This window comes from Pelobates fuscus, chromosome 6, assembly GCF_036172605.1.
Source record: "Pelobates fuscus isolate aPelFus1 chromosome 6, aPelFus1.pri, whole genome shotgun sequence".
Taxonomy (NCBI): Eukaryota; Metazoa; Chordata; class Amphibia; order Anura; family Pelobatidae; genus Pelobates; species Pelobates fuscus.
The window spans coordinates 302263423-302288592 of record NC_086322.1 but is presented as its reverse complement, the minus strand read 5'-3'; the positions used below and the strand labels follow the sequence as shown (position 1 = coordinate 302288592).

The 25170-nt window shown below is 52.7% G+C and overlaps 1 protein-coding gene across 1 annotated transcript in view; it reads left to right on the top strand.

Annotated features, from left to right (window-relative positions):
* RGS19 (regulator of G protein signaling 19) overlaps positions 1 to 25170 on the top strand; it is a 39699-nt gene that overhangs the window by 272 nt on the left and 14257 nt on the right. The window lies entirely within an intron of this gene.

The following is a 25170-nucleotide window of genomic DNA, read 5'->3' as shown; positions in this document are numbered from 1 at the left end:
GGAGTAACACCCCCCCCCCCCCCCAATGCCCCCAGCCTGGAGTACCCCCCCCCCCCGTAATACCCCCAGTGTGGAGAACCCCCCCCCCCCCCTAATACCCCCAGCCTGGAGTAACACACCCCCCCCCCTGTAATACCCCCAGCCTGGAGTAACACACCCCCCCCCTGTAATACCCCCAGCCTGGAGTAACACCCCCCCCTGTAATACCCCCAGCCTGGAGTAACACCCCCCCTGTTATACCCCCAGCCTGGAGTAGCACCCCCCCCCCTGTAATACCCCCAGCCTGGAGTAACACCCCCCCCCTGTAATACCCCCAGCCTGGAGTAACACCCCCCCCTGTTATACCCCCAGCCTGGAGTAGCACCCCCCCCCTGTAATACCCCCAGCCTGGAGTAACACCCCCCCCCTGTAATACCCCCAGCCTGGAGTAACACCCCCCCCCCCCCGTAATACCCCCAGCCTGGAGTAACACCCCCCCCCCCTGTAATACCCCCAGCCTGGAGTAACACCCCCAGCCTGGAGTAACACCCCCCCTGTAATACCCCCAGCCTGGAGTAACACCCCCCCCCCTAATACCCCCAGCCTGGAGTAACAACCCCCCCCCAGTAATAGCCCCAGCCTGGATTAACAACCCCCCCCCCAGAAATACCCCCACCCTGGAGTAACGACCCCAACCTGGCCTAACAACCTCCTCCCAGTAATACCCCAAGCCTTCAGTAACAACATTGACCCCCCAGTAATACCCCAAGCCTGGAGTAACAACCCCCCCATTAATACCCCCAGCCTGGAGTAACGACCCCAGCCTGGAGTAACAACCTCCTCCCAGTAATACCCCGATCCTTCAGTGTGGCAGAAGCAGCCACCAGAAACTCGTATTTACATTGTTATTTGTCCCTAACCCTATATGTCCATGCATCTTGTATATTGTACCAGCATGTTAAGGAAGAATAAATGTGCACATACCGTTCTTGGGTCCGTGGGTGGCCGCCGTTCGCCTAATCTCCACGTGGCGGCGGCCATCTTAACTGCCGAACAGCGGTGTTTGGTCGTCGAGCGTCTGGAACTAAAATCGGACGCTCGACTACCCAGACACCGCTCAGACCTCCAGGATCCCCAAAGCGTATGATCCAAACTGCCGAACGGCCCGCCGTTCGGTAGTTTGCATTCCCCAGTCTAGGGGATTCATCCGAACCAAAGATTGGGGTCGGATGGCTGAGCTGTTCGGCACTTTCCATGCAGTGAAGTAGACCGACTACAGGGCCAGAATCTATGGAGCCGTTTTCGGCTACTGTGTCCCTGCAGTCGGTCAAATCTTTAAATACCTATAACTCCCGAACCCCTGGTCTGATCTGGGTGAAATTTGAATATGTTACTCACCCAGAGCAGACCTACCAGGGGACCCCTCGTTTATCCCCGTACCCCCCGTATTTAGGGGTCATTCAGAAACTGGGGAAAACTCGGTTCCCTCTAATTAATTTACCTGCTAATCTAAGGGGAGGAGAGGGAGGGGAGGTGATTGTGAGGTGATTGGTTGTTTTGAGTTACCTCCCTTGCATGGGAAAAAGCCATAAAAGAAATTGTGTGAATAAAGCTGACAGTTGACCTCCAAGCTATGTGTCGTCTAGTTCTTGGAGGGAAGGGATTGTAACCACGCTACCCGTTTGATACCTGTATTGGATTGCTGTTCCTGTCTACCAGCGGAGCTACCTTGGATCGTACCTCTACTCCGCTACAATTGGTGGCAAGCGACGGGATCGTACTACACAGCAAGAGGCATTCAGCAGGAATTAAAAAGGACTGAATGGAAACAGATTATACCCTCTTGAAACGGGATACGCTAAAAGAGTTACTGGAAGCGAGAGGGAGGATAGCAAGCAACAAAACAAAGGCTATCCTAATCGCAGAACTCATGGAAGGAGACAGAGTCGCAGCTGCTGCAGCACCTCCAAGGGAGGGGGAAGAAACTGAGTTTACCAGAGAATATCGGGCCAGGATGGCTCTATTCTCACCAGCCATGGCAGCACAGAAAGCAGACCAGGTGTACAACGATGTACAGGCCCTCTTTATGCAGCGATCAGCGCAGGGAAGCGCAACATCGGCCCCCACCCCGCCAGCGAAAGCTAAAATACCGTACCAGGTATTCAAAGCGTTTAATGATACCGAGGGGGACATTGATGGCTATTTACAGAACTTTGAACTTTTGTGCCAGCTGCATGCCATTAGCCCTGAAGAACAGGTACGAGTGCTAGCGGGTAACCTATCCGGCCGCGCAGCAGATGCCTACCGAGCTATGCCGGCGGAGGATATCCGAGACTATCAGAAGGTAAAACAAACCTTACTCGCACGGTATGCCATTACACCTGAAGCATACCGAACACAGTTCCGGGAATTACCCAAATCAGCAAAAGACTCGCATGCAGAATTTGCACACCGCCTACAACGGGCAGCTAACGGGTGGCTTGAGGCCGCCAAAGCCGTCACGGCCCAAGAGATCCAGCAGTTGATGATGCTGGAACAGTTCTACACACGTTTGTCTCCACAGTTACAGATCTGGGTAAGAGACCGTAAGCCCCGTACTCTGCATGAGGCCGCTCAACTAGCAGATGAGCATCAGGACTCCCGGCGGGAACAGCAGTTCTCCAGTAGAGTGCAACCTACGCCAGCTGTTCCCCAGCTTACCCCAGCAAATCCACCCCGACCAGGGGGAACCTACCAGTCCCAACCCCCCAGGTACAACAACCGGGCGTCTGTCAGGTGCCATGCATGTAACCAGCTGGGTCACATGCAACGAGACTGTCCCCAAAACCGGGCCAGACCGGCCTGGACCCCTCAACGACCACCAACCACCCCCCGAGCTGCGGTACACTGCTATCAGGGCAGGCCCTGGGCTCAACCTTTCACCTCTACCCAAATAGAAGAACCCTTGGGCACCCTCCATGAGGTAAACCCAGTCCAGGCGGCCTCAGACAACCGCCAGGGCCACCGGCAAGTGGTCCATGTGGAGGGCAAGCGGCTGGAGGGGTTAAGAGATTCTGGGGCCACCATCACTCTGGTACGGAACCATTTAGTGGCCCCGAACCATCTCACTGGGGATTGCATTGCAGTTCGAGTGGCAGGGGGAGCTATCTACAAGGTACCCACCGCTAAACTACATTTGGACTGGGGAGCGGGGGCAGGACAAATTGAAGTGGGGATGATGCAGGATCTACCTGCCGATGTGATTTTGGGGAACGATTTGGGGGAGCTAACTTCCGCTTTTGTTACCCGGCCTCCTCCACAGGAAGCTTACCCGGTCATCACCCGCCAACAGGCTCGCACCACGGCACCCCACCTTGACTCTGAGGCTCAGGTAAGCACAAACCCCCCTGATCACACTGTATTACCCTGGGCTGCCCCATTAGAATTCGGTAGCGAGGTCGCCCTGGACCCGTCCCTACAGGTTTACAAGGACAGGATAGATAAAGACCAGACTGGCAGAGAGGGGGAGAGATATGCTTGGGATAAGGGGTTATTATACCGGTATGCCGAAAAGGTAGTAGCCGGATCCATTCCTGTACCCATTAAACAGTTAATTGTGCCTCGAAAGTATCGACGAGAGTTAATGCGGATCGCCCACGACATTCCCATGTCCGGACACCTAGGGATCAGCCGAACCAAACATCGGCTGTTACAGAACTTCTTCTGGCCAGGGATATCACAGGATATTAAGCAGTACTGTAATACCTGTGATACCTGTCAGAGAGTAGGAAAGCGGGGGGACCGATACAAGGCCAAACTACACACCCTGCCCATTATTGAAGAACCCTTTAGCCGGGTAGCGGTAGACATTATCGGACCACTGAGACAAAAAAGCCCGTCCGGTAAGAAATACATATTGACCGTGGTAGACTATGCCACTAGATACCCCGAAGCAGTAGCCCTGACGAATGTACACGCAGAGACCATAGTAGACGCCCTCATGCGTATATTTACCCGTATGGGGATCCCCCGGGAGATCATTTCAGATCAGGGTACCCAATTCACGGCTGAGGTCACGCAACAGCTGTGGAAAGTATGCGGGGTCCGAGCTATCCTTAATTCCCCATACCACCCCCAGTCCAATGGCCTCTGCGAACGGTTTAATGGAACCTTAAAACAAATGATCCGCACGTTTGTAGCCACTCAGAAGAACTGGGAGCGGTTCTTACCCCATCTCCTGTTCGCCTACCGAGAGGTGCCCCAAGAGTCCACTGGGTTCTCTCCCTTCGAACTGTTGTTCGGAAGGAGGGTAAGGGGACCCCTAGACCTAATAAGGGAACACTGGGAGGGGGGAACGACCATTGACGGCACCCCTATCGTACCCTATGTGTTGGAGTTTCGGAACCGCCTGGAGGAATTGACCCGGGCTGTGCGCAACAACCTCCAGGCGGCCCAGACACGCCAGCGCCAATGGTATGATAAGGGAGCCAGGGACCGCAGCTTTCAGGTCGGCCAGAAAGTACTAGTCCTACGCCCCGTCCCTACTGACAAGCTGCAGGCTTCCTGGCGGGGCCCATTCAAGGTGGTAGAGCAGGTCTGCGATACCACCTATATAATCGGCCCCTGCGCCGGGACCGGGGACAGACGCATGTTCCATGTGAACATGCTGAAGCCCTACCACGAGCGCACCGAGGAAGTATCCGCCATCTGCGCCTCGGCTGCAGAGGACACAGATAATCTACCCCTCCCTGACATGCTGGCCCGAGGAACGCTACAAGAGGATCTCGCCGCCGTACAGCTCGGAGACCGCTTGAATCCCCAAGAAAAAGCTCAGGCCCAAAGTTTAATTAGGGAAAAAGGAGCCACTTTTTCCAACCTCCCGGGGTATACCCCGTTAGCTACCCATCGGGTAGAAACCCTAGACCCGATCCCACTCCGTCAACCGCCCTACCGCATTCCCGAAGCAGTGAGGGGGAACATGTACAAGGAATTGAAGGAAATGTTGCAGTTAGGGGTAATTGAGCATTCCGATAGCCCCTGGGCATCCCCCGTAGTACTCGTGCCGAAGCGGGATGGAACTACCCGCTTCTGTGTAGATTACCGGAGGCTCAATGATAAAACCATATCCGATGCCTATCCCATGCCCCGGATAGACGAGCTATTAGACAAAATGGCTAGGGGGAAATACTTAACCACCATTGATCTGTGTAAAGGGTATTGGCAAATTCCTCTAGCCGAGGACGCCATTCCCAAGTCGGCCTTCGTCACCCCATTTGGCCTGTACCAATTCCGGGTCATGCCATTTGGGATGAAGAACGCCCCGGCCACCTTCCAGAGGATGGTGGACCGACTATTGGACGGGTTTCAGGAGTATGCGTGCGCCTATCTAGACGACATAGCCATCTTTAGTTACTCCTGGGCCGATCATCTAGACCATATCGGAGCAGTACTAGACCGCATCCGGGAAGCCGGACTGACCCTCAAGCCCAGTAAATGCCATATAGGGATGGCCGAGGTCCAATACCTCGGACACCGAGTAGGCAGCGGCCACCAAAAACCCGAACCAGCCAAAATAGAGGCCGTAGCCAAATGGCCAACCCCCCGCACTAAAACCCAGGTACTAGCCTTTTTGGGGACGGCAGGATATTACCGAAAGTTTGTACCTAACTACAGCGCCCTAGCCAAGCCCCTTACCGACTTGACCCGCAAGAACCTTCCCAAACTAGTAGTATGGGCCCCAGAGTGTGAACAGGCCTTCCAACTCCTAAAAAATGCCCTTGTTAATGCCCCTGTGTTGGCTGCTCCCGATCCGACTAAACGCTTTCTCGTCCATACAGACGCTTCAATGTTCGGATTGGGAGCAGTACTGAGCCAGATCGGAGCCGATGGCGGTGAACACCCCGTAGCTTACCTCAGCCGAAAGCTTTTACCCAGAGAAGTAAGCTACGCCGCCATCGAAAAGGAATGCCTTGCCGTGGTGTGGGCCCTCAAGAAACTACAGCCCTATTTGTATGGACAAACATTTTCCCTGCTCACAGATCACAACCCGTTGGTCTGGCTGAACCGGGTGTCAGGAGACAATGCCAGACTGCTGCGCTGGAGCTTAGCGCTTCAGCCCTTTGATTTCAATATCCAATATCGCCCGGGGAAGCTCAATGGAAATGCTGACGGGTTATCCCGACAAATGGAACTAGACAAGTGATCTGTGGGTACTCCTCCAGACATCCCCAAGCCGATCCGTTGGGATCAGACTGTGTATGCTGGCTTGGTTCTGGGGGAGCATTGTGGCAGAAGCAGCCACCAGAAACTCGTATTTACATTGTTATTTGTCCCTAACCCTATATGTCCATGCATCTTGTATATTGTACCAGCATGTTAAGGAAGAATAAATGTGCACATACCGTTCTTGGGTCCGTGGGTGGCCGCCGTTCGCCTAATCTCCACGTGGCGGCGGCCATCTTAACTGCCGAACAGCGGTGTTTGGTCGTCGAGCGTCTGGAACTAAAATCGGACGCTCGACTACCCAGACACCGCTCAGACCTCCAGGATCCCCAAAGCGTATGATCCAAACTGCCGAACGGCCCGCCGTTCGGTAGTTTGCATTCCCCAGTCTAGGGGATTCATCCGAACCAAAGATTGGGGTCGGATGGCTGAGCTGTTCGGCACTTTCCATGCAGTGAAGTAGACCGACTACAGGGCCAGAATCTATGGAGCCGTTTTCGGCTACTGTGTCCCTGCAGTCGGTCAAATCTTTAAATACCTATAACTCCCGAACCCCTGGTCTGATCTGGGTGAAATTTGAATATGTTACTCACCCAGAGCAGACCTACCAGGGGACCCCTCGTTTATCCCCGTACCCCCCGTATTTAGGGGTCATTCAGAAACTGGGGAAAACTCGGTTCCCTCTAATTAATTTACCTGCTAATCTAAGGGGAGGAGAGGGAGGGGAGGTGATTGTGAGGTGATTGGTTGTTTTGAGTTACCTCCCTTGCATGGGAAAAAGCCATAAAAGAAATTGTGTGAATAAAGCTGACAGTTGACCTCCAAGCTATGTGTCGTCTAGTTCTTGGAGGGAAGGGATTGTAACCACGCTACCCGTTTGATACCTGTATTGGATTGCTGTTCCTGTCTACCAGCGGAGCTACCTTGGATCGTACCTCTACTCCGCTACATTCAGTAACAACATTGACCCCCCAGTAATACCCCCAGCCTGGAGTAACAACGTCCCCCCAGTAATACCCCCAGCCTGGAGTAACAACCCCCCCCAGTAATACCCCCAGCCTGGATTAACAACCTCCCCCAGTAATACCCCCAGCCTGGAGTAACAACCTCCCCCCAGTAATACCCCCAACCTGGCCTAACAACCTCCTCCCAGTAATACCCCAAGCCTTCAGTAACAACCTCTACCACCCAGTAGTGCCCCTAGCAGCATGGAGTAACAACCTACCTCTAGTAATACCCCTCAACCTGGAGTAACAACCTCCCACCAGTAATAACCCAAGCCAGGAGTAAAAAACTCCCCCCAATAATACCCCCAGCCTGGATTAACAACCTCCCCCAGTAATACCCCCAGCCTGGAGTAACAACCTCCCCCCAGTAATACCCCCAACCTGGCCTAACAACCTCCTCCCAGTAATACCCAAATCCTTCAGTAACAACATTGACCCCCCAGTAATACCCCCAGCCTGGAGTAACAACCTCCCCCCCAGTAATACCCCCAGCCTGGAGTAACAACCTCCCCCCCAGTAATACCCCAAGCCTGGAGTAACAACCCCCCCCCCCAGCAATACCCCCAGCCTGGAGTAACAACCTCCTCCCCATTAATACCCACAGCCTGGAGTAACAACTCCCCCCCCCAGTAATACCCCCAACCTGGCCTAACAACCTCCTCCCAGTAATACCCCAAGCATTCAGTAACAACCTCTACCCCCCAGTAGTACCCCTAGCAGCATGGAGTAACAACCTCCTACCAGCAATACCTTCAGCATGAAGTAACAACCTACCTCTAGCAATACCCCTCAACCTGAAGTAACAACCTCCCCCCCAGTAGTACCCCCAGCCTGGAGTAACAACCTTCCCCCAGTAATACCCCCAACCTGGCCTAACAACCTCCTCCCAGTAAATCCCCAAGCCTTCAGTAACAACCTCTATCCCCCAGTAGTGCCCCTAGCAGCCTGGAGTAACAACCTACCTCTAGTAATACCCTCAACCTGGAGTAACAACCTACCACCAGTAATACCCCAAGCCAGGAGTAACAAACTCCCCCTAGTAATACACCCAGCCTGGAATCACAACCCTCCCCCTAGTAATACCCCCAGCCTGGAGTAAGAACCTCCCCCCAGTAATACCCCCGGCATGAAGTCCTAAACTCCCCCAGTACTACCCCAGCCTGGAGTAACAAGCTCCAGTAATACCCCCAGCATAGAGTAATAACTTCCCCCCAGTGATACCCATAGCCTGGAGTAATACCCCCAGCCTCGAGTATCAACCCCCCCTCCAGAAATACCCCTAGCCTGGAGTAACAACCCCCCCCCCAGTAATACCCCCAGCCTGGAGTAACAACCCCCCCCCCAGTAATACCCCCAGCCTGGCCCCAACAACCTCCTCCCAGTAATACCCCAAGCCTTCAGTAACAACCTCTACCCCCCCAGTAGTACCCCTAGCAGCATGGAGTAACAACCTCCTACCAGCAATACCCCCAGCATGGAGTAACAACCTACCTCTAGTAATACCCCTCAACCTGGAGTAGCAACCTTCCCGCAATAATACCCCCAGCCTGGAGTAACAACCTCCCCTCTGTAATACCCCCAACCTGGAGTAACAACCTCCCGCCAGTAATACCCCCAACCTGGCTTAACAACCTCCCCCCAGTAATGCCCCCAGCCTGTAGTAACAACCTCCCCTCTGTAATACCCCCAGCCTGGAGTAGCAACCTCCCCTCTGTAATACCCCCAGCCTGGAGTAGCAACCTCCCCCCAGTAATACCCCCAGCCTGGAGTAACAACCTCCCCTCTGTAATACCCCCAGCCTTGAGTAACAACCTCCCACCAGTAATACCCCAAGCCATGAATAACAAACTCCCCCTATTAATACCCCCAGCCTGGAATCACAACCCACCCCCCCTTAGTAATACCCCCAGCCTGGAGTAAGAACCTCCCCCCAGTAATACCCCCGGCATGAAGTCCTAAACTCCCCCAGTACTACCCCAGCCTGGAGTAACAAGCTCCAGTAATACCCCCAGCATAGAGTAATAACATCCCCCCAGTGATACCCAAAGCCTGGAGTAATACCCCCAGCCTGGAGTAACAATATCCCCCCATAATAGCCCAAGCATGGAGTAACAACCTCCCCCCCCCCCCCCAGTAATAACCCCAGCCTGCAATAACAACCCCCCCCCCACCAGTAATACCCCCAGCCTGAAGTAACAACCACCCCCAAGTAATTCCCCCAGCCTGGAGTAACACCCTCTCCCCCCACCCAGTAGTACCCCTAGCATGGAGTAACAACCTACCTCTGGTAATACCCCTCAACCTGGAGTAACAACCTCCCCCCAGTAATACCCCCAACCTGGAGTATAAACCCCCCACCCAGTAATACCCCCAGCCTGGAGTAACAACCTCCCCCCAGTAATACCCCCAACCTGGAGTATCAACCCCGCCTCCAGTAATACCCCCAGCCTGGAGTATCAATCCCCGCAGTAATACCCCCAGCCTGGAGTATCAATCCCCGCAGTAATACCCCCAGCCTGGAGTAACCCCCCCCCCCAGTAATACCCCCATCCTGGCCTAACAACCTCCTCCCAGTAATACCCCAAACCTTTAGTAACAACCTCTACCCTCCCCAGTAGTACCCCTAGCAGCATGGAGTAACAACATCCTACCAGCAATACCCCCAGCCTGGAGTAACAACCTCCCCCCAGTAATACCCCCAGCCTGGAGTAACAACCTCCCCCCAGTAATACCCCCAGCCTGGAGTAACAACCTCCCCCCAGTAATACCCCCAGCCTGGAGTTAAACCCCCCCCCGTAATACCCCCAGCCTTGAGTAACAACACCCCCAGTAACAACCCCCCCAGTAATACCCCCAGCCTGGAGTAACAAGTCCCCCAGTAATACCCCCAGCCTGGAGTAACAACCCCAACCTGGAGTAACTACCCCCAGCCTGGAGTAACAAGTCCCCCAGTAATACCCCCAGCCTGGAGTAACAAGTCCCCCAGTAATACCCCCAGCCTGGAGTAACAAGTCCCCCAGTAATACCCCCAGCCTAGAGTAACAACCCCCCAGTAATACCCCCAGCCTGGAGTAACAACCTCCCCCCAGTAATACCCCCAACCTGGAGTAACAACCCCCCCAGTAATACCCCCAGCCTGGAGTAACAACCCCCCCAGTAATACCCCCAGCCTAGAGTAACAACCCCCCCCCCAGTAATACCCCCAGCATGGAGTAACAACCCCCCAGTAATACCCCCAGCATGGAGTATCAAACCCCCCCAGTAATACCCCCAGCCTAGAGTAACAAGTCCCCCAGTAATACCCCCTGCCTGGAGTAATAAGTCCCCCAGTAATACCCCCAGCCTGGAGTAACAACCCCCCCGTAATACCCCCAGCCTGGAGTAACCCCCCCCCCAGTAATACCCCCAGCCTGGAGTAACAACCTCCCACCCATAATACCCCCAGCCTGGAGTAACAACACCACTCCCCATAGTAATACCCCCAGCCTGGAGTAACCCCCCCCCCCCAGTATTACCCCCAGCCTGGAGTAACAACCTTCCCAGTAATACCCCCAGCCTGGAGTAACAACCCCCCCCCACCCAGTATTACCCCCAGCCTGGAGTGACAACCTTCCCAGTAATACCCCCAGCCTGGAGTAACACCCACCCCCTGTAATATCCCCAGCCTGGAGTAACAACCCCCCCCCCCAGTAATACCCCCAGCCGGGAGTAACAACCTACCCAGTAATACCCCCAGCCTGGAGTAACAACCTCCCCAGTAATACCCCCAGCCTGGAGTAATAACCCCCAGCCTGGAGTAACAACCTCCCCCCCCAGTAATGCTCCCAGCCTGGAGTAACAACCTCCCCTCCACTAATACCCCCAGTCTGGAGTAACAACCCCCCCCCAGTAATACTCCCAGCCTGGAGTAACAACCTCCCCCCCAATAATACCCCCAGCCTGGAGTAACAACCTCCCCCCCAATAATACCCCCAGCCTAGAGTAACAAGTCCCCCAGTAATACCCCCAGCCTGGAGTAACAAGTCCCACAGTAATACCCCCAGCCTGGAGTAACAACCCCCCCCCCCCCCCGTAATACCCCCAGCCTGGAGTAACCCCCCAGTAATACCCCCAGCCTGGAGTAACAACTCCCTTCCTCGTAATACCCCCGGCCTGGAGTAACAACCTCCCACCCATAATACCCCCAGCCTGGAGTAACAACCCCACTCCCCATAGTATTACCCACAGCCTGGAGTAACAACCTTCCCAGTAATACCCCCAGCCTGGAGTAACAACCCCCCCACCCAGTAATACCCCCAGCCTGGAGTAACACCCACCCCCTGTAATATCCGCAGCCTGGAGTAACAACCCACCCCCCCAGTAATACCCCCAGCTTGGAGTAACAACCCACCGCAGTAATACCCCCATCCTGGAGTAATAACCCCCTCCTGGAGTAACAACCCCCCTAGTAATACCCTCAGCCTGGAGTAACAACCTCCCCCCCCCCCAGTAATGCCCCCAGCCTGGAGTAACAACCACCCCTCCAGTAATACCCCCAGTCTGGAGTAACAACCCCCCCAGTAATACTCCCAGCCTGGAGTAACAACCTCCCCCCCAATATTACCCCCAGCCTGGAGTAACAACCTCCGAGCAGTAATACCCCCAGCCTGGAGTAACAACCCCCCCCCCCAGTAATACCCCCAGCTTGGAGTAACAACCCCCCCCCCCAGTAATACCCCCAGCCTGGAGTATCAACCAACCCCACCCCCAGTAATACCCCCAGCCTGGATTAACAACACCCCCCCAGTAATACCCCCAGTCTGGAGTAACAACCCCCCCCAGTAATACCCCCAGCCTGGAGTAACAACCTCCCCCCAGTAATACCCCCAACCTGGCCTAACAACCTCCTCCCAGTAATACCCCAAGCCTTCAGTAACAACATTGACCCCCCAGTAATACTCCCAGCCTGGAGTAACAACGCCCCCCCCCCCCCCAGTAATACCCCCCAGCCTGGAGTAACAACCCCCCCAGTAATACCCCCCAGCCTGGAGTAACAACACCCCCCTCACCCCCCCCCCCCCATGATAACCCAAACCTGGAGGATCAGCCCCACCCTAGTAATAGATCCAACTTGAAGTAACATCCTCCAGTAATCCCCTCAACCTTGAGAGACAGCATACTTCCATGAATGCCCAGTCTAGAGTTACAATCCCCAAAGTAATACCCCCACCCTGGACTAACAAGCCCCCCTAGTAATACCCCCAGCTTGGAGTAACAACCTTCCCCCCCAGTGATACCCCCAGCCTGGAGCTACAAACCCCCACTATAATACCCCAAGCATGGAGTAACAACCTCACCCAAGTAATATTCCCAGCCTGGAGTAAAACTCTCCTTCCCAGTTATTACTCTAGCCTGGAGTAATTAACCTCCACCTATAATACCCTCAGTCTGGAGTAACAACCTCCTCCTAATACCCCCAGCATGGAGTACCAACCTCCTCTACTGTAATACCCCTAGCATAGAGTACCAACTGCCCCCCAGCCCGGATTAACAATCTCCCCCCCCCCATATAATACCCCCAGCATGGAGTACCAACCTCCCCCCCCTATAATACCCCCAGCATGGAGTACCAACCTACCCCCCTATAATACCCCCAGCATGGAGTACCAACCTCCCCCCCTATTATACCCCCTGCATGGAGTACCAACCTTCCCCCCCCCTATAATACCCCCAGCATGGAGTACCAACCTTCCCCCCCCTATAATACCCCAAGCATGGAGTAACAACCTCCTCTGCTGTTATACCCCCAGCATGGAGTAACAACCTCCCCCCCTCTATAATACTCCTAGCATAGAGTACCAACCTCCCCCTAGCCCGGAGTAACAATCTCCCCCCCCCCCCCTATAATACTCCCAGCATGGAGTACCAACCTCCCCTCCTATAATACCCCCAGCATGGAGTTACAGGGAATCATAATCAGTGCAGGGGTCAGAGGAGCTATAGGGGCTTTGAATGCAGTGTTGTAATATTGGGGTTAGGTATCAATAACATGTTTATTCCCTTTGAAGTTAGAGGTGATAAAGTGTTGGCATCACGGTGTTTGATACATTGTTCCTTTCTGGGTAGGCGTTGTCTACCATTGTTTGTGTATTTAACTCTACCCCCCTAAAAACATGTTGTCGCCCCCCATTGCGTAGCACAGGTCATTATAATGTCATATGGGGGACATGTCTGGCCTTAACCCAGCTACAGTTATATGATGCTTGGGGAGGCTCCATGTGTGCATATCATATCTCATTACTCTCGACCAATCTTAATACACTGAACAAAATTATAAAGGGCCCTGAGAGGAATAGGGACACACAAAAACCAGGCTGAGGGGAGAGACCCACAGAAACGGGCTGTGTGGTGGGGGGGGGGGGGGGGATGAGGGGAGAGAGATATACACAAGGGTTGTAAGACACACTAAAGGGGAATACAATACACTAAATGGGGTAAGAATTTTAAAACCGTGGATACAAGACACTGCTGAATATTTGTGGAGGGGGAGAGGGTGGCAAAATTCATCTTCGCCTGTGTAGCCAAAACCTTGCATCAGCCCTGCCTGCCCATACCATAACCCTACCGCCACCATGGGTCATTCAATCCACAACGTTGACATCAGCAAACCGCACACTACGCCATACACGCCATCTGCCTGTACAGTGAAAACCGGAATTCATCCGTGAAGAGAACACCTCTCCAAAGTGCCAGATGCCATCGAATGTGAGCATTTGCCCACTGATGTTGGTTACGACGACAAACTGCAGTCAGGTCAAGACCCCGATGAGGACGATGAGCATGCAGATAAGCTTCACTGAGGCGGTTTCTGACAGTTTGTGCAGACATTCTTTGGTTACGCAAACCGATTGTTGCAGCAGCTGTCCAGGTGGCTGGTCTCAGACGATTTTGGAGGTGAAGATGCTGGATGTGGAGGTCCTGGGCTGGTGTGGTTACACGTGGTCTGCGGTTGTGAGGCCTGTTGGATGTACTGCCAAATTCTCTGAAACGCCTTTGGAGACGGCTTATGGCAGAGAAATGAACATTCAATTCACGGGCAACAGCTCTGGTGGACATTCCTGCAGCCAGCATGCCAATTGCACGCTTCCTCAAAACTTGCAACATCTGTGGCATTGTGCGGTGGGATAAAACTGCACATTTTAGAGTGGCCTTTTATTGTGGCCAGCCTAAGGCACACCTGTGCAATAATCATACTGTCTAATCAGCATCTTGATATGCCACACCTGTGAGGTGGATGAATTATCTCGGCAAAGGAGAAGTGCTCACTAACACAGATTTAGACAGATTTGTGAACAGTATTTGAGAGAAATAGGCCTTTTGTGTACGTAGAAAAAGTCTTATATCTTTGGGTTCAGCTCATGAAAAATGGGGCAAAAACTAAAGTGTTGCGTTTATAATTTTGTTCAGTGTATATTCTAACTCTAGGACGCTGTAATCAAAGTAGAGAGAGAGTGTGTGTGTGTACTTTTGTGACATAACATTCTAAATACGTAGACATTATTATGGATCTGGTATCCCCTTTGTAGCTATAACAGTTTCCACAGTGCTTCTGTGGGATTTTGTGCCCATTCACCCAGTAGAGCGTTTGTGAGGTCAGGCGCTGCTGTTGGGCGAGAAGGCTCACAATCTCCATTCCAGTTCCAGTGGTGTCTCTAGGATTCATTTTTAGGGGGGGCACATGGTGGGCCAGGGAGAAAAGTAGGGGGGCACATTTAACCCCGCCCTCACCGCAGTTTGACTCCGCCCCTGCCGCATGTTAAGCCCCGCCCCCGACACAATGTGTTGTTGTTTTTTTTTGTTTTTTTAATAATCCCTGGTGGAGAATTCATTATTTTCCACCAAGGATTATTAAAAAAACAAACACATTTCCCTTGATACAGTCCATACACACACAGACTGCTGAGTCCATACACACACACACAGACTGCTGATTCCATACACACACACACACACACAGACTGCTGAGTCCATACACACACACACACACACACAGACTGCTGAGTCCATACACACACACACAGACTGCTGAGTCCATACACACACACACACAGACTGCTGAGTCCATACACACACACACACAGACTGCTGAGTCCATACACACACACACACAGACTGCTGAGTCCATACACACACACACACAGACTGCTGAGTCCATACACACACACACACAGACTGCTGAGTCCATACACACACACACAGACTGCTGAGTCCATACACACACACACACAGACTGCTGAGTCCATACACACACACACACAGACTGCTGAGTCCATACACACACACACACAGACTGCTGAGTCCATACACACACACACAGACTGCTGATTCCATACACACACACACAGACTGCTGAGTCCATACACACACACACACACACAGACTGCTGAGTCCATACACACACAAACACACACACACAGACTGCTGAGTCCATACACACACACACAGACTGCTGAGTCCATACACACACACACAGACTGCTGAGTCCATACACACACACACACACACACAGACTGCTGAGTCCATACACACACACACACACAGACTGCTGAGTCCATACACACACACACACACACAGACTGCTGAGTCCATACACACACACACACACAGACTGCTGAGTCCATACACACACACACACACACACACACAGACTGCTGAGTCCACACACACACACACACACACAGAGACTGCTGAGTCCATACACACACACACACACACACACAGACTGCTGAGTCCATACACACACACACACACAAACTGCTGAGTCCATACACACACACACACACAGACTGCTGAGTCCATACACACACACACACACAGACTGCTGAGTCCATACACACACACACACACAGACTGCTGAGTCCATACACACACACACACACAGACTGCTGAGTCCATACACACACACACACACACAGACTGCTGAGTCCATACACACACACACACACAGACTGCTGAGTCCATACACACACACACACACAGACTGCTGAGTCCATACACACACACACAGACTGCTGAGTCCATACACACACACACAGACTGCTGAGTCCATACACACACACACACACACACACACACAGACTGCTGAGTCCATACACACACACACACACACACAGACTGCTGAGTCCATACACACACACACACACACACACACACACACACACAGACTGCTGAGTCCATACACACACACACACACACACACACACACAGACTGCTGAGTCCATACACACACACACACACACACACAGACTGCTGAGTCCATACACACACACACACACACACACACACAGACTGCTGAGTCCATACACACACACACACACACACACACACAGACTGCTGAGTCCATACACACACACACACACACACACAGACTGCTGAGTCCATACACACACACACACACACACACAGACTGCTGAGTCCATACACACACACACACACACACACACAGACTGCTGAGTCCATACACACACACACACACACACAGACTGCTGAGTCCATACACACACACACACACACACACAGACTGCTGAGTCCATACACACACACACACACACACACACAGACTGCTGAGTCCATACACACACACACACACACACACACAGACTGCTGAGTCCATACACACACACACACACACACAGACTGCTGAGTCCATACACACACACACACACACACAGACTGCTGAGTCCATACACACACACACACACACACACAGACTGCTGAGTCCATACACACACACACACACACACAGACTGCTGAGTCCATACACACACACACACACACAGACTGCTGAGTCCATACACACACACACACACACACAGACTGCTGAGTCCATACACACACAGACTGCTGAGTCCATACACACACACACACACACACACACACACAGACTGCTGAGTCCATACACACACACACACACAGACTGCTGAGTCCATACACACACACAGACTGCTGAGCCCCCCCCCCCCCCCACACACACACACAGACTGCTGAGCCCCCCCCCACACACACACACAGATTGCTGAGCCCACACACACACACACACACAGACTGCTGAGCCCCCCCCACACACACACACAGACTGCTGAGCCCACACACACACACACACACACAGACTGCTGAGCCCACACACACACACACACACACACACAGACTGCTGAGCCCACACATACACACACACACACACAGACTGATGAGCGCACACACACACTGATGAGCACACACACACACACACTGCTGAGCACGCGTGCACACACACACACTGCTGAGCACACACTGCTGAGCACACACACACACACACACACTGCTGAGCCCACACACACACACTGCTGAGCCCACACACACACAGACTGCTGAGTCCATACACACACACAGACTGCTGAGTCCATACACACACACACACAGACTGCTGAGTCCATACACACACACACACACACACAGACTGCTGAGTCCATACACACACACACACACACACACACACACAGACTGCTGAGTCCATACCCACACACACACACAGACTGCTGAGCCCCCTCCACACACACACACAGACTGCTGAGCCCCCCCCCCACACACACACAGACTGCTGAGCCCCCTCCACACACACACACAGACTGCTGAGCCCACACACACACACACACAGACTGATGAGCGCACACACGCGCACACACACACACTGCTGAGCACACACACACACACACACACACACATACAGACTGCTGAATCCATATACACACACACACAAGCTTCCTCACTAGCAGACAGACAGCTGCTGCTTATGTGCAGGAGGCGGGGCTGCGTTTGGGGGCGGGGCCTGTGCCGGGGAATCTGCTGGGTGCTGAAATCACCCAGCACTGTTCCAGCTGCACTGTTCTGCATTCCCTCGGGCTCTATCAGACTGTTACAGCCCGAGGGAATAGAATTTAAACACATTTCCCTTGATACAGTCCATACACACATACAGACTGCTGAGTCCATACACACACACACACAGACTGCTGAGTCCATACACACACACACACAGACTGCTGAGTCCATACACACACACACAGACTGCTGAGTCCATACACACACACACACAGACTGCTGAGTCCATACACACACACACACACACAGACTGCTGAGTCCATACACACACACACACAGACTGCTGAGTCCATACACACAGACTGCTGAGTCCATACACACACACACACAGACTGCTGAGTCCATACACACACAGACTGCTGAGTCCATACACACACACACACAGACTGATGAGTCCATACACACACACACACAGACTGCTGAGTCCATACACACACACACACAGACTGCTGAGTCCATACACACACACACACAGACTGCTGAGTCCATACACACACACACACACAGACTGCTGAGTCCATACACACACACACACACACAGACTGCTGAGTCCATACACACACACACACACACAGACTGCTGAGTCCATACACACACACACACACACAGACTGCTGAGTCCATACACACACACACACACACAGACTGCTGAGTCCATACACACACACACACACACACAGACTGCTGAGTCCATACACACACACACACACACACAGACTGCTGAGTCCATACACACACACACACACACACAGACTGCTGAGTCCATACACACACACACACACACACACAGACTGCTGAGTCCATACACACACACAGACTGCTGAGTCCATACACACACACAGACTGCTGAGTCCATACACACACACACACACAGACTGCTGAGTCCACACACACAGACTGCTGAGTCCATACACACACACACACACACAGAGACTGCTGAGTCCACACACACACACACACACACACACAGACTGCTGAGTCCACACACACACACACACACACACACAGACTGCTGAGTCCACACACACACACACACACACACACAGACTGCTGAGTCCACACACACACACACACACACACACAGACTGCTGAGTCCACACACACACACACACACACACAGACTGCTGAGTCCACACACACACACACACAGACTGCTGAGTCCACACACACACACACACACAGACTGCTGAGTCCACACACACACACACACACACACACAGACTGCTGAGTCCACACACACACACACACACACACACAGACTGCTGAGTCCACACACACACACACACACACACACACACAGACTGCTGAGTCCACACACACACACACACAGACTGCTGAGTCCACACACACACACACAGACTGCTGAGTCCACACACACACACACACACAGACTGCTGAGTCCACACACACACACACACACACAGACTGCTGAGTCCACACACACACACACACAGACTGCTGAGTCCACACACACACACACACACAGACTGCTGAGTCTACACACACACACACAGACTGCTGAGTCTACACACACACACACAGACTGCTGAGTCCACACACACACACACACAGACTGCTGAGTCCACACACACACACACACACAGACTGCTGAGTCCACACACACACACACAGACTGCTGAGTCCACACACACACACACACAGACTGCTGAGTCCACACACACACACAGACTGCTGAGTCCACACACACACACACACAGACTGCTGAGTCCATACCCACACACACAGACTTCTGAGTCCATACCCACACACACACACACACAGACTGCTGAGTCCATACCCACACACACACACACACAGACTGCTGAGTCCATACCCACACACACACACACACACAGACTGCTGAGTCCATACCCACACACACACACACAGACTGCTGAGTCCATACCCACACACACACACACACACACAGACTGCTGAGTCCATACCCACACACAGACTGCTGAGTCCATACCCACACACACACACACACAGACTGCTGAGTCCATACCCACACACACACACACACAGACTGCTGAGTCCATACCCACACACACACACACACAGACTGCTGAGTCCATACCCACACACACACACACACAGACTGCTGAGTCCATACCCACACACACACACACACAGACTGCTGAGTCCATACCCACACACAGACTGCTGAGTCCATACCCACACACAGACTGCTGAGTCCATACCCACACACAGACTGCTGAGTCCATACCCACACACAGACTGCTGAGTCCATACCCACACACAGACTGCTGAGTCCATACCCACACACAGACTGCTGAGTCCATACCCACACACAGACTGCTGAGTCCATACCCACACACAGACTGCTGAGTCCATACCCACACACAGACTGCTGAGTCCATACCCACACACAGACTGCTGAGTCCATACCCACACACAGACTGCTGAGTCCATACCCACACACAGACTGCTGAGTCCATACCCACACACAGACTGCTGAGTCCATACCCACACACAGACTGCTGAGTCCATACCCACACACAGACTGCTGAGTCCATACCCACACACAGACTGCTGAGTCCATACCCACACACAGACTGCTGAGTCCATACCCACACACAGACTGCTGAGCCCCCCACACACACGCACAGACTGCTGAGCCCCCCACACACACGCACAGACTGCTGAGCCCCCCACACACACGCACAGACTGCTGAGCCCCCCACACACACGCACAGACTGCTGAGCCCCCCACACACACACACAGACTGCTGAGCCCCCCACACACACACACACAGACTGCTGAGCCCCCCACACACACACACACACAGACTGCTGAGCCCCCCCCCCACACACACACACAGACTGCTGAGGCCCCCCCCACACACACACAGACTGCTGAGCCCCCCCCCCCACACACACACACAGACTGCTGAGCCCCCCCCACACACACACACAGACTGCTGAGCCCCCCCACACACACACACACAGACTGCTGAGCCCCCCCCCACACACACACACACACAGACTGCTGAGCCCCCCCACACACACACACAGACTGCTGAGCCCCCCCACACACACACACAGACTGCTGAGCCCCCCCCACACACACACAGACTGCTGAGCCCCCCCCCACACACACACACACACTGCTGAGCCCCCCCACACACACACACACACACTGCTGAGCACACACACACACACAGACTGCTGAATCCATATACACACACACACAAGCTTCCTCACTAGCAGACAGACAGCTGCTGCTTATGTGCAGGAGGCGGGGCTGCGTTTGGGGGCGGGGCCTGTGCCGGGGAATCTGCTGGGTGCTGAAATCACCCAGCACTGTTCCAGCTGCACTGTTCTGCATTCCCTCGGGCTCTATCAGACTGTTACAGCCCGAGGGAATAGAATTTAAACACATGGCCAGCAAGTTGCTGGCATTTGGGGGGCCCAAGGGGGGGCACAGCATAATGTAGGGGGGGGGCCATGGCCCCCTCTGTCCCCCCCCCCCCCCAGCGACGCCACTGTCCAGTTCACTCCAGAGGTGTTTGATGGGGTTGAGGTCAAGGCTCTGTGTGGGCCAATCAAGTTCTTCCACACCAAACTCATCTAACCATTTTCTTATGGACCATGCTTTGTGCACGGGGGCACAGTCATGCTGGAATAGAAAAGGGCCCTTCACAAACTGTTCTCCAAAGTTGGAAGCATAGCATTGTCCAAAATTTCTTGTATGCTGATGCATTAAAGGGACACTATAGTCACCAGAACAACTACAGCTTAAAGGACCACTATAGTGCCAGGAAAACATACTCGTTTTCATGGCACTATAGTGCCCTGAGGGTGCCCCCACACTCAGGGCCCCCCTCCCGCCGGGCTCTAGGGTGAGGAAAGGGTTAAAATCGTACCTTTTTCCAGCGCCGAGCTCCCTCGGCGCTGGGAATCTCCTCCTTCTTCTGCCGTCATCGGCTGAAAGCGCATGCGTGGCAAGAGCCGCGCGCGCATTCAGCCAGTCTCATAGGAAAGCATTCTCAATGCTTTCCTATGGACGGCAGCGTCTTCTCACTGTGAAAATCACAGTGAGTAGCACGGAAGCGCCTCTAGCAGCAGTCAATGAGACAGCCACTAGAGGCTGGATTAACCCATATGTAAACATATCAGTTTCTCTGAAACTGCTATATTTACAGCAGGAAGGGTTAATCCTAGAGGGACCTGGCACCCAGACCACTTCATTAAGCTGAAGTGGTCTGGGTGCTTATAGTGGTCATTTAATGTATAGTATACAGCTTAATGTATAGTATCAGCTTAATGTAGTTATTCTGGTGTGTACAGTCTTTCCCGGCAGGCATTTTAATGTAATCACTGCCTTTTCACTGCGTTGAGCCTCCCCCATAGAGATGTATTGATTTTTTTTCCATGTGTACGTATTAGACTCCCAAGGCTTTCTGAAAGCATTGGATTGGCTGAGATTGTCAATTCTGATTATCTCAGCCAAGGAGGCGGAACCGGGGTGGGGCCAGCGCTGGCAGACTTGTGTGGTGCTGGAATAAAGGTGAGTTTTAACCTTTTTTTTTTTTTTTTTTTTTTTAAGAGGGCAAGGAGGGCCGGCCAACTAACATGTGTTTTTAACATTATAGGGTCAGGAATACACTATACACCCTATAGTGTTCCTTTAAGATTTCCCTTTACTATAAGTAAGGAAGTGGGCCTAGCCCAGCCCTATAAAACATCCCCATACCATCATCCATCCTCTACCAAACCTTACAGTTAGCACAATGCAGTCAGGCAGGTAACGTTCTCCTAGCATCCTATCACAGAACCACACTTGAACAACCCATATCTTTTCACACATGTTTGTAAATGCAGACTGCATGGCTAGGTGCTTGATTTTATACACTTGTGGCAATGGGGAAACTCACCGTCTGGCTTAGGATTTGGGCTAGCTGAGTGAGATGCGCAGATAATCGGCACTTTGGAATATATTGTCAGTGGTCTTACATTCCCGGGTGATATCCTGGGTATAAAGCTGTGGGTGGTACATGTGCCACATGATAGACCGTGGGTAAAGGAACGTTCTGCGGTCTCCACTGTCTGCGCTTCCTGTTTTAAAGCTTCTTGCACAACCATTTACCAGATTCTTAACTCTTTACTCTTTAAAAGCACATCATCTAGCTTCAGAAATACAGAGAAATCTACTACTGTCTTTAACCTAATACCTTTACATAGCCCTGCACTAACACTGCTTGTTCGCACTAACACTGTTAACACACTGTTCACACAGCCCTGCACTAACACTGCTCGTTCACACAAGCAGTGTTAGTGCAGGGCTGTGTGAACAAGCAGTGTTAGTGCAGGGCTGTGTGAACAAGCAGTGTTAGTGCAGGGCTGTGTGAACAAGCAGTGTTAGTGCAGGGCTGTGTGAACAAGCAGTGTTAGTGCAGGGCTGTGTGAACAAGCAGTGTTAGTGCAGGGCTGTGTGAACAAGCAGTGTTAGTGTAGGGCTGTGTGAACAAGCAGTGTTAGTGCAGGGCTGTGTGAACAAGCAGTATTAATGCAGGGCTGTGTGAACAAGCAGTGTTAGTGCAGGGCTGTGTGAACAAGCAGTGTTAGTGTAGGGCTGTGTGAACAAGCAGTGTTAGTGTAGGGCTGTGTGAACAAGCAGTGTTAGTGTAGGGCTGTGTGAACAAGCAGTGTTAGTGCGGGGCTGTGTGAACAAGCAGTGTTAGTGTAGGGCTGTGTGAACAAGCAGTGTTAGTGTAGGGCTGTGTGAACAAGCAGTGTTAGTGCAGGGCTGTGTGAACAAGCAGTGTTAGTGTAGGGCTGTGTGAACAAGCAGTGTTAGTGCAGGGCTGTGTGAACAAGCAGTGTTAGTGCAGGGCTGTGTGAACAAGCAGTGTTAGTGTAGGGCTGTGTGAACAAGCAGTGTTAATGCAGGGCTGTGTGAACAAGCAGTGTTAGTGTAGGGCTGTGTGAACAAGCAGTGTTAGTGTAGGGCTGTGTGAACAAGCAGTGTTAGTGCAGGGCTGTGTGAACAAATGGTGTTAATGCAGGGCTGTGTGAACAAGCAGTGTTAGTGCAGGGCTGTGTGAACAAGCAGTGTTAGTGTAGGGCTGTGTGAACAAGCAGTGTTAGTGCAGGGCTGTGTGAACAAGCAGTGTTAATGCAGGGCTGTGTGAACAAGCAGTGTTAGTGCAGGGCTGTGTGAACAAGCAGTGTTAGTGCAGGGCTGTGTGAACAAGCAGTGTTAGTGTAGGGCTGTGTGAACAAGCAGTGTTAGTGCAGGGCTGTGTGAACAAGCAGTGTTAGTGCAGGGCTGTGTGAACAAGCAGTGTTAGTGTAGGGCTGTGTGAACAAGCAGTGTTAGTGCAGGGCTGTGTGAACAAGCAGTGTTAGTGCAGGGCTGTGTGAACAAGCAGTGTTAGTGCAGGGCTGTGTGAACAAGCAGTGTTAGTGTAGGGCTGTGTGAACAAGCAGTGTTAGTGTAGGGCTGTGTGAACAAGCAGTGTTAGTGCAGGGCTGTGTGAACAAGCAGTGTTAGTGTAGGGCTGTGTGAACAAGCAGTGTTAGTGCAGGGCTGTGTGAACAAGCAGTGTTAGTGTAGGGCTGTGTGAACAAGCAGTGTTAGTGCAGGGCTGTGTGAACAAGCAGTGTTAGTGTACGGCTGTGTGAACAAGCAGTGTTAGTGTACGGCTGTGTGAACAAGCAGTGTTAGTGCAGGGCTGTGTGAACAAGCAGTGTTAATGCAGGGCTGTGTGAACAAGCAGTGTTAGTGTAGGGCTGTGTGAACAAGCAGTGTTAGTGCAGGGCTGTGTGAACAAGCAGTGTTAGTGTAGGGCTGTGTGAACAAGCAGTGTTAGTGCAGGGCTGTGTGAACAAGCAGTGTTAGTGTAGGGCTGTGTGAACAAGCAGTGTTAGTGTACGGCTGTGTGAACAAGCAGTGTTAGTGTACGGCTGTGTGAACAAGCAGTGTTAGTGCAGGGCTGTGTGAACAAGCAGTGTTAGTGTAGGGCTGTGTGAACAAGCAGTGTTAGTGTAGGGCTGTGTGAACAAGCAGTGTTAGTGCAGGGCTGTGTGAACAAGCAGTGTTAGTGTAGGGCTGTGTGAAC